Below are 16,180 nucleotides of genomic sequence, written 5' to 3' on the forward strand. Positions count from 1 at the left end.
GGTTAACATTGGGCATTTCTGCTCACATGACTTTCTGTATTCCTTCGCACCTGTACACACTTTCGTCACATCGACCCTGCTCATATTTTGTGAAGTACATGTGAGATTACCGATGGCAGAAGCATCTACATAAAATGAAATCAAGGAGTTCCTCATCATTTGGGGAGGAACCCAGCGGTGCTTAGAAGAGGCTGGGTGGGAGATGGGTGTGAACCACCAGCTAACCTGAGGGGGACACAGTATGTGAAGAACAGACACAAACTTCTCAACCTGGGAACTGGAGCTCAGTTCTGACTTAGGAATTAGTAAAGCCTGAGTCTTAGTGGAGGATTTGGAAAGGCAGAGAGGTGGGGTTTCTGGACTGAGGACCAGTGTGAGCAGAGGGGAGGGGTGTGAAAGAACATGAACCCCTCAGGGAATGATATGCAGCCCAAAGAGGCTGGGCCAGGCCCTGGGGTCCGAGGTCTAGAGGGGCGACTGGGCCAGATACAAGGGCTTTCTGAGTCCCTGGCCCATCCAGAGATCCGGCCCCTCCCCTGAACTGTTGAATGAATGAAGAAATGGAGAGTACATACATTTAAGAGGTAGGTGAGGATTAGGAACCAGGGAAGGGGAGCCAGAAGGAGTAACTGGAAGAGTAGGAAGTGAATCTGAGTCGTAATATCTCACAACCGAAGTCAATTAAGAGCCCCAAACGAATGTGTAAAAAGGGTGTAAAACATTACAGAGGTGCCATAGCACCAGAAACTAGGAGTTTTGGGCCTTGTTACATAGCAGATCCGTGCCTACTCCAAGGGTGGTTCCGATGGAGGGAGCAGCAGAAGCCGGACTGCAGGTTAGGGTATGTGCACAGGAGGGGGGCGGGCACAGAAAGAGAGGGGAAGAGGACACCAGGAAGGCAAGGTGCGTTCTTTTAATAGGGCACGTGTGCTCCAGGGTATGACTGGGGGTTCCCTTTCAGATACCTGCTAGGGGCGGGAGCAGGATGCTGATGAAACAGAAGCTTACAGGATGAAAGCAGAAAACCAACCTACCGTGTGAAATAGCAGCAGAATTTTGGGTGTGTGTGGGGGGAACGTAGGGCCTTATAAAAGGTAATTGAACTAAACTTTCTTACAAAACTGAGGGAAAGAGAGAAAAAGGAAATTGAAGAAAGGGTTTCAGGTGGGAGGTGTGGCATCTAAGGTGTGCCACCAAAGCATTAGGAGAGGTCATCTTTCAAGAGAGGCGGGCAGAGGTGGAGAGGGAGTTTAAGAAGTGAGCTGAGCCTGGCTGGTGTGGCTCAGTGGTTGAGCATCAACCCATGAACTAAGAGGTCACTGGTTCAATTCCCAGTCAGGGCACATGTCCGGGTTTCGGGCTCGATCCTCAGTAGGGGGTGTGCAGGAGGTAGTCAATCATTGATGTTTCTCTCTCATCAGTATTTTTATCTCTCTATTCTTCTCCCTTCCTCTCTCTCTCTCTAAAAAAAAGATATCAATAAAAACATATGTTTTAAAAAAAAAAAAGCTGAGAGATCAAAACCTTCTCTTTGGAGAGGAGTAGAAGGGAAGAGGGTATTCACTAGTTCTCAAAGTGGGGGCCGATGAGCAACACCAAGGAATGGTGGGGTGGGGGTCCCCTGAGTGCTGGAAACACAGTCTGGCTGTCATATGCTGTGTGTATTCCAGAATCAAAAAGCTTACTTGGGGGAGAGGGGCTTCTGCGCTTGTTTTATGAAGCCTTTTGAGACCTGAATATATAAGGAGCCCCTTCCACCAAGACATAAGTAGACAAAGGATGGTGCTAACCCTCTTGGTATGCCCTAATAAAGTACATTAATTCTTGATTTACAATGGAAAGAAACTTGGGCATATGCGGATTACAATTTCAGATCTCACAGGTCCAAAATATGTAAGGGAACTAACCAACTTTCTTCCTGATACAAATTCAAAATACTGAGGAATGCTAAAGAATTAAAAATCAATTGTTCATTGATCAACACAAAATTAAAAAAAAAAAAGAGTATAACAATATCTTCCACTTCTCCTAAACAAGTGGAAGAAGCAGTAAGAGAAGGAACATCTGTACACATCAGCAAAACAACAATAAAGCGAGTGAAGGGACCTGCTTGTTTAAGTCAGATAAGGAATGCCAGGGAAGCTTACAAAAGATTTTAACAGAATTACAAGCTCAGTGCACAAAGAATTCACAATTTAGAAAAAAAAAATTGGTGAGCATGAAAACAACGTATCTTCATTTTAGAAAACAGTATCACGACCCCTCTCACTCATAAAATCCATTTACAGTGTCCAGCACGCAAACAAAATTGCAAATTAAAAGAGACTGGAGGTTGGCTAAAGGGTGGTAAACAATGGGAACTGGTAACTGACAGGACATTTAGCTGTGGGCAAGGTGCTAGGCCTGCTTTTAGTCAACGCGTTTCCTAAACCTGCTCAAGGAGGAACAGAATCCCACGCTCACACAGGCTGATGACTGACTTGATAGCTGGTGGTGAATGAGGACACAGAAAGATGCAGAATATAAATATGAGCAGTAACCCAAAACTCCACTTCCCCATGTGATGAAATTGCCAAAATAAAAGTAAACCTGAATGCAAATAGAGCACATGGAAAGCACCGTTTTGATGGCCTGGGGCTGACAGGGCGAGCCTGTGCTGATGGGACCTGTAAACTGATCCGCCACTTGGTTACAGATCGCGGTGAACAGGGAAGGAAGTCACCACGTCTGAGGGGACAGAATGCTGTGCGGATGCGGGTTTCATCTGGGCCACCTGATAACTGTATATATTTGAAAATTAGAGAGTTCTTCGAAGAGCAATAATAATGATTAAGGCAATGGAAGAATTGATTTATGAGGACAGATTAAAGGAGCTAAATATGAATAGGTTGGCTAAGTGACAACTAAGAGGGGTACATAATAGGAGTCTCCAAGGAAAGAGAATAATTATTTAGCCTGCTACAAGGGGGTATAACTAGGAGTAATGAGATGAAATTAAGAATAGGAAAATTTAAGCTGAATTTCAAGAAAATCTCCCTGACGGTATAATTTATTAGCTCATGGAATAAATTCCCTATGGAAATGCTATAGCTAGGGAAAATAATAGGACTGGACAAAATACCAATAAATAATATAGATAATAATCCATTATTTGAAAGAAGGTGGATACATGCTAGGCTTTCCTTGTGTATAATATCTTCTCATATTTTTAATAGTCTATTTATATATAGTAATTGTTACCCAGAGGAGTATTTAGTCAATGAGCTAAATCTAAGAAGAAATATGTCCTTTAGTGAGGGGAGTTGAAATCACCTTAGTTGCCATATACTCTGCAGTAGTCAGCTGAAATAACTTTCTACTCCTTTGTTTCAGCTGAATTGATCTTGAAGTAGCTGGACAAATGTATTCATTTTCCAGAAAACAGAACACAACAAAATAAAACAACCTTCATCTACCACCCCAACACAGTGTATTGCTTCTTGGTGCCACGAAACTCATATTTTCATAGACGTGTTTCATATAAATGTATTGTCATAATAGAAATAAAAAAAAAAACTTTATTCCAGCTTTTCTAAACGTAGCTCTATGGTCAATTACTTCACATCAATACCCAGATCAAATAGGCATAATACTAACAAGCGGTTTGCTTAATAATAGTCACCACACTAATTAACCCATCCAGAACATTCTTAATCAGATACTCTTTGTAATGTACAGTTAAGAGGAGCTTGGCAATAAATGGTGCCAGGCTAAAAAAGAAGATAACACCTTCCTGAGGTAGGGGGTGGGGGGGCTGGCTTTTCTACAGAACTGGGCAGAGTGTCTGTCCAGGTTCGCCCAATGACGGGACTATGCAAACAGACACCGGTCGGAACACTCCTCTCTCCTGCTCTGCTCCACCTCGGATGCAGGGGCTGATGAGAAAAGGAAGATCCCACGTAAGGAGTGAGAGAGTCAGATGAACTCCACAGAGCTGCCTTTTAGCGCATATGCTGTTCACTATTTCACAACCCCCCATTTTTCCTTCAAGAAATGCTACTGCCCACAGAACATCTTTGAACTGTTTTTACTTTCAGAAATATCCTGATTACTGTAATAATCACTTCTAATCTGTTATTAGCCATGGGACCTCCACCCCCAACTTTTTTCCAGCCAATAGTCAATCTGTGCAACAGCAGTAGTCTACCTACTGCAACCTCTCCTTTCAAACGCCGTCTTCCTCTCACCTCTGCCCCCTGACATGGCTCCTGAGCCACAGCCACAAAAGATTGTGTTGGACAATCTTTAAAGACACAGCTGGAGTGAGTGCTAGCTATACATACATTTGATTGCTTCCCCATCCCCCACATCTAAACAAACACAGCTAGAGCTGAACCTATAGGAAGGGCCAAAGGCCTCATTCAGATTAGTCAAGGAAAGACTAGATTTGAGAGAAGCATTAAAGGCTGTCACGATTGATGGCAAACACAGGAAATGTTCCAAGCATCTTAGTTATTTCCGCTGAAGTTTAGATGCTACAGTCTGTGTAGTTGACTAACAGAGGTAGTCAAGAGGAAGGTGTTAAGACAAAGGCAATTTAGGATGTTAATATTGATTCATCTGTTGTTGAAGAGAATGTCATGGCTGAAATGTATGCCATGGTGGTATATACCGCCTACAAATGTTTTTTTGAAAGACTTCAATAAAAAGTTAGTTCAACCTATAGAATCTCTGAAATAATACTAACAGATAGAGTCCTTGAGGCAGAGATTATGAAGAGCCTCGCTTCTCAGACCAGATTTGGAAGACAATGTAGGAGGGAAAAAAGATGCACAGAACGTATAATTGACCAAAGGTTATTCCAAACTGGAGCCAGAGAAGAAAGAGGATGGCATTAGCAACGAGGTGAAGGAAACCGGTCTGCATGTGGGTCAGGCAAGGAGAGGAAGCTGACCAAGCTCAGCCTACAGCTCAGGCTTGGGGAGGGAGAACAGTATGGCTACTGCATTGTATCCTTTAGGCAGGGGTTTTACAAGCTGTGTTTTGTGCAATGCTACTTCCACAGGGCATGTGTAGGTGTTGTGCTAGAGAAGGTTATGTGAGAAAACAAGTTTGGAAAATGCTGGGTTAAACAAAGTCAAACACTTCTTCACTGTAGAATTTCCCAAAGCACATGCTAATGTGCACTATACTTATGTTCACTCATTCATTACTTGGCTCATTTAATAACTACTCATTGAGCATGTATTTTGTGATGGGAACATTGTGGCTGGTCCCAAACTTGACACCTAATGGAACAAGCGACCCTCCACCCCCACCCCAGCTGACTCAAGGAGGCACCTTAAGAATTAATATTCAACAAAGGATAGTCTGGGAAACATTATGAAACACTGTTTGAGACGCTGGGAGGTATGCAGCCACAGCCAGTCTGAAAAGGAGGGGAGCCAAATGAATGGAGGCATATTTTACATTTCAGGGATGGCAGAAGGAATGGGAAAGTGCATTCACATGAGAAAATGATGAAAGCCCCAACCAAAGGCCATCCACCAAGGCCACACATCAGTAGACCAAAGGAAGTTTGAAAAAAATCAGGAGAACCTGTAAAAAAAAATGACAGAAGATGGTATGGTTCAAGGCTAATATGGATGACAGCAGAAAAAAAATACCATTCTCTTTTATCACAGTGATTTCTGTGAATTCCTGGATAGAAACCATATTGAGAATTGAAGAGAAAGGAAATGGGAATCAAAGATAAGTAACTTTTCCAAAACCAACTGGGAAGACACATCCCGGCAGTTCAGTGATCTAAGTTCTTGGGTGATTTATAACCAAAACTATTCATTGTTTCCAAACAATGTGTTGGAAATTAATTACAAAATTAACATTTTTAGAATTTAGCCACACAAGCAAATATCCAAGATAATTAAAAAATCATGCTAGCCCACATGTGTCCAATACATCACTTATATGGTAAGCAGATTTATATAAACCTATAAAGTTTGAAAGTAAAAATCTTGATCTAGTGTTCTCATGTGGACACATACACCCCCTATACCTCTTGCCACACTATCTTTACTAAATAAAGGAATCACAAGCAAAAAAAAAACACACCCACACACATTGTAATTAAAACTAGATGTTTGAGATCACAACATTAAACAGGAAGACATATTCTTGGTGGTTGGTTGTAGGATGGCTGCTCTTCTTTCCTGGGGATGGCTAAAGGCTAATACTCCTAAAATAGAGGGCACATGTCTATGAAGGCTGTTCCAATATGAAACTCCTGGCAGGACAGTCTTTGAACAAACTCGAATCACAGATGAGTCCATCGCAATCCACAAGCACAAAAGCTTTGGGAGAATGGCCATCCACCACCTCGTGGCTGGTCAGGCCACGTCGTTTCCACGTTCAGCATTTGGTACCTGACCAACTTTCATCTCCCATGGTGAAAACTTGAAAAGCCAACATTAAATATTGATGCAGTCTGTGAGGAGATGCTGGGCAAGACAGTCTTGCTTGGACTACAAAGAATCTGTTTTGTGACAAGATGGCAAAGTAGGATCCACCGAAACTTGCCGCAGTTAGAGTTAACAAGCAAACACGATACAGTTGCCTGAGAAATGCACGCCCAAACTAAACGCAACTTGGTGGGCACCAGGCTGCCTCCTTGCCACGTCTGGCCCCAGAGACGACATGTTCGGTGCAGACAGCATCTTCCCTGAAGGCTGCCCTCAAGAGAAGCTTCAGCCTCCTGCCTAAGGTTCAACGTTTTCTGATTTCTGTCCTTTAAATAGCTGGGATGCATGGCTGTCTTAGGAAAAGATGGTTCCTATGAGCCTCTATGAGCCTATTCCTTTCATGATCCTATTCTTCAGTTTTACTTCCCACCATCATTTCTAAAAATCATTTGTGAAAATCAAACACTCTCCATTGACCTAATCTATACCATTTGTTGGCATGGCCTCTTCTGACAACAGAGTTATTGTGATTAGTACTGTTTAACTTAGATAAGTAAGCCTCAATTCCCCATGCTCTCTTGATTTCAAAGGGTTGCAGATTGTATACATTGCTAATTTAACTGCAAACTAATATGAGCAGTTTGTCTTATGCAATTTTGTAAAATCCCTTTAAAAATCTTTAACATACTCCTCCCAACACAAAATTTAAGGTCCCTATAAATGTATGAGAATGAGAAAACCTACCTTACATGTTGATAGAAATAATTTTTATCAAATTCAGAGCTGTCCTTGTGAACATACGATGCTTATTGCTCATGCTCTCCACTCCTCCCAAAACAGAGCACTCCCAGAACAGCAACAAAACCCTCTAGTTTATACAAGGTTTACTACAGTAATTCAACAGTGTAAGCAAAGTTGTAGGCTAAACTGCAAAGCAGAAATCTTAATTTTCTTACCTCCACTTTAAGCATTCTCCATCTAGTGGTGGTTAATTCCCTAGTATTCTTATATTACTTTCTGCTTCCCCACCCTCTGCCCACCCCCAACCCCAGCAAGCATCTCCTTGCATCCTAAATTGCAACTAAGCCCCGCTGTGCATCCAGCCCTGACCATGCCCTGCTCTCCATTGCTGGTCTTGCCAGGAACTAATCATTCAGTTCCCACAATGTATCAATCACCTTCCATGCTCAATGTGCTATGCCCTTCAAATGGGGCAATACCTAGTTCAAGGGAATTGATCACAATGGAGGAGTTGCAGGTACCGTAGGAAGCTTATGGGAAAGATTATTTTGGGAGAACCAGTGGAGAGAAATCTCTGTGAAGCACCTTAAGTAAATCCACTCAAGGAAGGGGGAGGGCAGGCTGAAGAGGGGAGAACCCAGGCTGCATTGGTACACGGGATAGCAATGGCACCCCCAGTGTTTGGGAAGTTACTCAAATCACTCACTTTCTCTGAACTTCAGTTTCCTAATCTATAAAACGGGGTGATATCTATTTCTGCAAATTTATTGAGAGGATTAAAAGAGAACATGTGTTGGAGATGACATGTAAAGCAATTGAGTAAATCGAAGTAAACTTGCCATTCCCTTGCTCCCTATGTGATATCCATACTTATGGATTCTTCCTAAGGCCATCTTGGATAACTGGGCATTTTCAAGATGGTCAGTGCTTGAGTCATTGGGTTAAGTCAGAAACAAATATTCATTAAACAAATATTTAAGCTCCTTCTATCTGCAAGAGCTTATGTCTGTATTTACAATGCTTTCAGTAACATTTCATATAGTAACATTTCACACTGACTTAGTCTGGTCTCTCAGCCCCCCAAATTGTAAATTATCCACATCACCTTTAAACCAAACTGTGTTTACTGATGCCATTACTAAAATGATCTAATTTTAAAATTCAAACTTAATACCTTGCTTGGCACTTGTTTCATTAATAGCTCAGAAGCAAAGCTTCAAAACTTGCTATCCATTTACCTCACTTAATTTAATGATAGTAAATAAAAAAGGAAAAAGTTCCCAGATATGCATGTGAAGAAATCTCTTCCAAGCAAGAGGAAGGAGCTGTTTCACATGCACACACTCAGCAAGCTGCTTTGCAGGCATTTACCTTGTTGGCAAGTAAACGTTCTCACTCCCCTGGGAATCCCAGGTCTGCTACAGCACCAACAAAGCAGTGAAGGGAACTCCAGAAATAATCTCTAATCATGTGTTCTGTTCCTTGATATTTTGTTTGAAAGTCGGTAGTTGGAGAATTCTGAAAGCATTCTGGAAGATGGGACAATTTGCTGGCACTAAAGAAAGGATCCCTTTCTTCTGTCCAAACAGATACAAGCATTCCCCTGTGACCGTGTTCCCAATGGGAGGGTGCCCTTTAGAGCATGACACCATTGTACTTGAATTGGGTTCCCGCAAAATTCCTGTTATGTTGAAGTCTTAACCCCTATACCTGGAGATAGATAGGGTCTTTAGGAGGTAACTAGGGTTAAATAAGGTCATAAGAATTGTGCCCTAATCCCACAGGACTGTGGCCTTCTAAGAAGAGTAAGAGATCACTCCTGCTCGCTCTCCTTCCCTATCTCCATTCCTACCACCACAGGTGAGGACACAGCCGGAAGGCAGCCATCTGCAAGCTAGGAAGAGAACCCAACTCAAAACCAACCCACTGGCACCCTCATCGCAGACTTCCAGCCTCCTAAACTGTGAGAAAATACATTTCTGTTGTGTAAACCACCCAGTTTATGGTGTGACTAATGCCATGGCAGCCGGAGATGATTAACACGACTGGAGACTGTTATGGAGAAAGCAGAAAGGGTCAACACTGTGTCGGGAAAATCATGGAGTAGGAGGTCCTATATTTATGTTGACAGACACTGTCAAGAGAATATTATAAAAGAAGAGAGCTGACTATCAAATGTGATAAGAGAATGTAGAGGAGAAAAAGGAGACACTATTTGTGAATTTTCTTGTGAAGCAAAATGTTACTTCTTTAAATTAAATATAAAGTTTCACACTAGATAAGTGGGTTTTAGAAAAGGAATTTCTCTGAACATTTTGCTTGGTTGTGAATAAAGTCATTGATCTCTCTAAACCTGGGTTTTCTCGTCTGTTCAAGGAGAATGAGGCCATTCCTATGCTTCCCCAATTCCTAGGATTAACACATCTAATAAAATTTCCTGATTATTTTACAATTATTATTAAGGGGCTAAATGGCATACTGGGTCAAGCAGGGCTCTCAGGATATTATTTGGTTTCAAATTCAGGGCCTATCACTTATTAGCTGACTTGGAGAGAAGGGGCTTTTGTCTAAGTATCAGTTACCTCATCTGGAAAATGGAGATAATACTAAAGCTGCCTTGCAGAATTATGTTTTCCTATGCTGCTTGGCAAATGGTAAGAGCTCAGTAAACACAGGTATTTTTTTAAAAATATTTCTTTATTGATTTTTAAGAGAGGAAAGGAGAGGGAGAGAGAGATAGAAACATCAATGATGAGAGAGAACCATCGCTCAGCTGCCTCCTGCACAGACCCCACTGGGGATCGAGCCCACAACCCGGGCATGTGCCCTTGGCCAGAATCGAACCTGGGACCCTTTAGTCCACAGGCTGACGCTCTATCCACTGAGCCAAACCGGCCAGGACAACACAGTTATTTTTTATTGTTGATGATAATGGTGAAGATCTTCATCATTATGTTGTCATTGTTACTAAAGAGAGAACTCAACATTCTAAACACTCTGGTCTCTCACTGCACTGACCTTTCTATAGTTAAGCCTACTTTATGAACCACAGATGCGTGCCTTCTTAAAGATGTATTTTCTTAACTCTCACAAATTATACTTTAGCTATTCTTATTAATGAATTTATTTATTTTTGAAGATGTCCTATATAAAGAATTTTCTCCAAACCCTGCTCCAATCCCTCTGGTCCTCTGTATTCATACTGGGCTATCTTGAACTTTCAGATTAAAGGCAGGTATTTTAATATGTTACCATATTTTCATTTGTATACCAATCAAAGATTTGCACTCATGCCTAAAGGCACATTAATTACAAAAAGGTCCAATGTTATGAATAAAAAAGATATTCCTCGCTTTCTATTTTGCTTGTTTTCTATGGTACTTTTTTCTACCTTTCACAATTCCTTGTGTTTCCTTTTACTCCTTCATTTTTTTCTAACTGAGCGTTTCCATCCTTTCCCTTCTTAAAACTGCATAAACCAAGAAAGTAAAACCAGGAAATTTAAAACATCAGTTTCCAGGTCTCTGAAGCATGAACAGATGGGCATCAAAAATCCAGTCCTTTTATTTTCTTTTTCATTTGCCCATCCACAACCTGAATAAATCAAAATTACCAGCAAATACAACTTCGAACACAACCCTCTCTTCTTCATTCCCACATTAAATGCTACAGCACTAAGTATTGATTCACTTCAAGTTCTGATTTGATTGCTGTCTAATTTTTAAGCCACAGAAACGAGCTTTATTCCAAACTAATGTTAAAACATACAATTCTGCTAATTTTACATTTGAAACAAAGCCTTTATGTGTAGCAAGTGAGTGTACAAACACTAGTACTTCAGGTGTTTACACTTTCCAGCGTTTCTACGTTTGGAGAAAGGAGAGTGAAAGGGTAACAGGTGGGTAGATTGTTGGGCTATTACTGGAATATAATCAAGGCTTTGAAGGTCAAGAAGTGCCTGAAATACTTGGCCAAAATCCTGAGTGACAAAGGTTCTGAGGGAAAAAACTCATTCACCATCAAAGAAACCTGCAGTGCCTACCAGGTGCCAGGCAAACAGATGCCCTGATGGGACTCACAATGCGGTGGAAGCTGGATCAGGAAGCACTGGGTGTCATGACTGTGAGAACCCAGGCCTGGAGAGGGGAGAGTGCCAAGGAAGGCTCCCTAGAGAAGGTGACCTTTCAGCTGGGACCTCAGTGATGATTCAGAGTCATCCAGGTGTGGGAATGACAGGTGGGCATCTGCAAAGAACCTACAGAGAAAACATGGTCCAGGGGGAAAATGTAAAATAGGGCCAGAGCATTAAGTAGGTGTGGGTAGGAGTGAATGGGGTGGGGGCTGGTAAAACATAAGGCCTAAGAAATTACCAGGGGAGGCCTTTCTGCCCTTAGTAACCTAAGTGAAGGTTTGGAGCCATTTGCGAAGTTTCTAGTCAGACTGGGTGCGAATAGAACACTGACTGTAGTGTGAAGAAAGGATTGGGGGAAACATGGTGGAGCAAGGGCCAATTTTCAATCCCCCATGCCTTCTCCATCTCCACTAAAATAATGGCTTGGGAATTTTTAATAAGGCATAAGACTCTCAAGGATGAAGAGAAAAACTGGAAAAGATGGTAACAGAAAAGAAATGTCATCTGAATTTCAGGAGACAGGAAGAAGATGGATGTGTTTTTGAGCAGAGAGAAGGGGGACCGAATCTATCAGCACAGGTGACTTTGCCTGTACATCTGGGTTAGCCAAGAAGCAGCAGCTCATTTGCTCCAGAGAAACTCCAAAAGGCTCAGGAATTGGACACACCAGGTGCCTCTGGAGATGCACTTGCAGAGCAGAACTGAAAACAGAATTGGTAGCCATTCTCCATCTAGATTACATTTTTCTCCATCAAGTGACCTCAAACCTTCTGATAAACTCCCCAAGTTCATGCAGCCAGGCAACTGCCTCCCCCCTCCACCTATCTCCCACCTCAATACCAGACAGGTGGCTTCCTCATGAGAGGGTCGACCTACAGAGACCAGGCAAGGCTGACAGAGAGGTGAGGGAACCTGAGTGCAAGTGAGCCCATTTATTGGTGAGGCCTCTCAGCACCCTTCCCCAGTTGGCTCCCAGACGGCTGGGGATTCCCCTTCCAGGAGATGACGGGAGCCTCTCTGGAAACCAACTGCACTGACCTAGTGACACCAAGACAAGATAACGAAGCCCTGCTTGCTCACTTTCCTATGAGAAAGGTCACTAGTCAATAAGCCCTGTTTCTGAAGTTCTAATCATCTCACACAAAAATCATCAGAGACGCAGGCCATCAAACATTTGAGGAAGACTTTTAACATAAAATAAATATGACAAAGCAAATAAGTATCAAAAAGGAACTTGGAAACAACTGAGACAACAGGGAGAATAGAAAAGTTCTTTTAATATATCCCATAATATCCATACTGATAAAACAAAATGTTGGGTCCATGGTGGGGAAAATAGGATACAACAAGAAAAGACATTAAAGAAAAAAAAAAAAGAGTGCTTGCAAATAAAAATATCGTAACTTTAATAATCAATAGAAGAGTTGGGAGATAAAGTTGAGAAAATCTTATAGAAAGAAGAACAAAAATAGAAATAAACAGAAAAAAGTAGAAGAGAACAAACTTCAGTTTGTTCAACCTAAAGTTCAATAGTGACTAATAGGAATTGAAGAAAGTGAATCTTGAGAAAATCATGGGGGAGAAAATAAAAGAAATATAAGGAAATTCTTTGTACTGAAGGAAATAAGTGCCCAGCATAAAAACGGAACAAAAATCCAATCCAAGTGGAATCACTCTAGAATTTCAGAACCAGTAGAAAAGACAATTTGATACCCTTTGGGAGAGCAACATAGGGAATCACGTGCAAGGGATCAGAAAAGGACTGAAATCAGACGTCTCAACAGAAGTTCAAAAGTAGAAAACAATGGAACATTGCCTCAAACTTGCGAGGAACATGCTTTTCAAAGAGATCTCAAAACTCAGTCAAATATTAATTAAATGTGAGAGAGGATAATGTCGTTTTCAGACATGCAAGGTCTTAAGGAATTTTAGCTCCCATACACATACCTTGAGGTATGCACTCCACTAACATGAGAAGGTAATACATAAAGAGAAGGACATGGAATTCAGGAAATAGTTGACTCCAGGGCCCGGAAAGCAACCAAAACAAACAGAAGCAAGATAAGCAAGGCCTCCAGGATGGAAGTGTCTAAGAAAATAATGGAAATGATGCATTTCCTGAAATGGCTAACCATATAAAAACTATGAAATTGGGGAATGAATCTGTGATAGCATTAATGAAACCAAGCAAATAAAACTAGTGCAATAATTAGCTCCAAGAAAAAGTGAAGCGTTGTTCAGGGAAGGAAATCGAATACAACGCAGCTCAACAGGGACCAGTTTTTACATTGCAACAATGCTAGAAACACGGAATATTTAATTAACTAAAAGTGGAGACACAGACATAATGGAAGGATAGGGTGAGGGAGAGAGTGTGTGTGCGTGTGCACATGTGCAAGCTCATATTGTAAGAAAGCTAACTGAATCATCGTTTCTACTGGTACAGAGTCAATAGATAAAGAACATTTCATATGTTAAAAATCTAGAAATAGCAAAAACAATTAAAAGTCTTGTTAGTGGTAGCCTGTGGTGCTGGAGAGGGAACTTAGGGTTTAGTAGGACTGGAGAAAGGGTTTTCCTTGTATTACAGACTTTTTTTTTGTACTTTCTGACCCTTTAAAACTAATTATATGTATTACCTTGAGAATTCTCCTCCTCCTCCTCCTCCTCCTCCTCCTCCTCCTCCTCCTCCTCCTCCTCCTCCTTCTTCTTCTTCTTTTAACAATCTCTGGAAATTTCTTGCCCAAATATCTTTGAATTATGCCTCTAATATTTTTCTCTAATTTTTTCTTCTGGAACTCCTATTAGATATATGTGTTTTATGTTATTCTTTATTTCTTAAGATCTAGCTTCCAGGTCACTATTCTCTCTTCACACATGTCTAATACTTAACATATGCACTGAGTTAATTGTTATTTAAATATTTTTTCTTGATTTTTAGAGAGAGGGGAAGAGAGAGGGAGAGAGATAGAAACATCCATGTGAGAGTGAAACCCATTGGTTGCCTCCTGCACACCCCCTACTGGGGATGTAGTGCACAACCCGGGCATGTGCCCTGACTGGGAATCGAACCAGCAACCTTTCAGTACATGAGAGGATGTCCAAACAATTGAGCAACACTGGCCAAGCCTCTACTGAGTTAATTTCAGTGAACATATAAAAATTCTACTTAGTCCTTTAAAAAATATTTATAATTTTTATAGTATTTTTATTTCTCATGTTTTCAATTTATTTTTATGCTACTCATTAATAAAAAATCTACTTTATGCTCCCTATCCAGAAGTTTTAGTATCTAAAGTTCTTAAAGGTCTAGTCCTACAGTAAATTTTTAGAGCCAATTCCTGACTTTTTAAACTGGAACAGGTACTAGACAGGAAGCAACAGAAGAGAAGATTTTGAGGAGGGGAGGAATGATGGTTAGTTCATAGTTAGGCATTGATCAGTATACCTGGGGAGAGCTACAGATTCACCAAAATGAGGCAATAAAGAAAGGTTTGCACCCAAGTTTTATTCTTCCTTTAAAAATGGATCTCACCAGCTTCCTAAATTCCAGATATTTACTTAAACTATTCAATAGAGAATGCCCACTCAAACTCAAATCTTTGCTGTTATAGGAAAAATAATTTTAAAAAAATCCGACATTTTAGTGTATGGCTGGGTTTACCTCTTGTAAGCTTTTTAAGGAGATGTATGTTGGTTGTTTAAAGATCACACCAGCCTAAGGTCATCTTTTAGGATATGCTGGTCATTATTTTGAGGTTCAACATTATTTGCCAAGTAGTTTTTTTTTGTTTTTTGTTTTTTAATATTTTCCACCTCAAAATATCTTTTCTTTGAACAGTGGGTTCATGAATATGGGCAAATATTTTCAGTAGGGATTTATATATCCACTCACAGTTTGTAGTAACATTATTGTGGATCATAATCACAGAGATGTGCAAGTATCTCTTTAAATACTAAATGAGATAGATATAAGTGGAAACTGTATACCTTTAACCACATAGTATATGTCTTAGGGAAAGTAACTATTCAATGGAGTTCTCATACAAAAACAAACAAAAATTTCTTGTAAGTCTTTAAAATGTAATTATTCCATAATTGAGACCCGCATCTTGCTGGGATGGGCTATTTTAAAGTATAGCGTAGGCCACCTGAACTGTCAATACATGCCCTCTTTATACACATTTAACACACAGTGATATAAGGCAGGGCAATACTGACTTCTAAGAGTGTCAAAAGCCAGGTTACTCGAGAACTGAAGATTAGTTTGGGAGTACAGGTTGCAAATGGTCGGACAGCCCTGCAGCAACCTGCCGAAGGCCATTTCAAACCAATCCACATGTAGATGTTATCCAACAGAGAATTACAGGCAACGAGGCAACGAGACACCAAAGTCTTACTATATTTTCTTTGTTAAACCAGAAATAACATTTCAATTTTATAGAACTGGAGGTAAAACAAATCTTATACTTTACTTCCCTGCAGTAAGTAAGTGAGCAAAATCCACTCGATTGCCTCTCAGTTTCTGGTCCACATTAGATGCTCACTGTGTACTTGCTGAAGGAATGCATGCCTTGGGATGAGGAAGTGGGGAGGGCTATGCATATGCTATTCCATACTCCTCTGGGTCCTCATTGTTTCTGTACACTGATGTGTGGTTTGGGAGTTTGCGTATGTTTTATTTAGGTGGTTTGCATATGTGAAGTAGAAAGAGGTAAGGCTGGTTGAAGGGTAATTATTTCTTGATGGAAGAATATAAAAAGTATAAACAGCTCAGCTATTGCTTACGCAAACTCAGCTCTTCAATGCTGATCTACAATGCAAATACTATACAAAATAAGGTTTCATTAAAGAGTGACTGTCACATCAA

At 40.7% G+C, this 16,180-nt stretch overlaps 1 protein-coding gene across 2 annotated transcripts in view; it reads right to left on the minus strand.

Moving 5' to 3' along the window:
- The window catches only part of GTDC1 (glycosyltransferase like domain containing 1), a 364,616-nt gene that overhangs the window by 63,416 nt on the left and 285,020 nt on the right, over window positions 1-16,180 (minus strand). The window lies entirely within an intron of this gene.

The sequence above is a fragment of the Eptesicus fuscus genome, chromosome 11 (assembly GCF_027574615.1).
Source record: "Eptesicus fuscus isolate TK198812 chromosome 11, DD_ASM_mEF_20220401, whole genome shotgun sequence".
In the NCBI taxonomy this organism is placed as follows: Eukaryota; Metazoa; Chordata; class Mammalia; order Chiroptera; family Vespertilionidae; genus Eptesicus; species Eptesicus fuscus.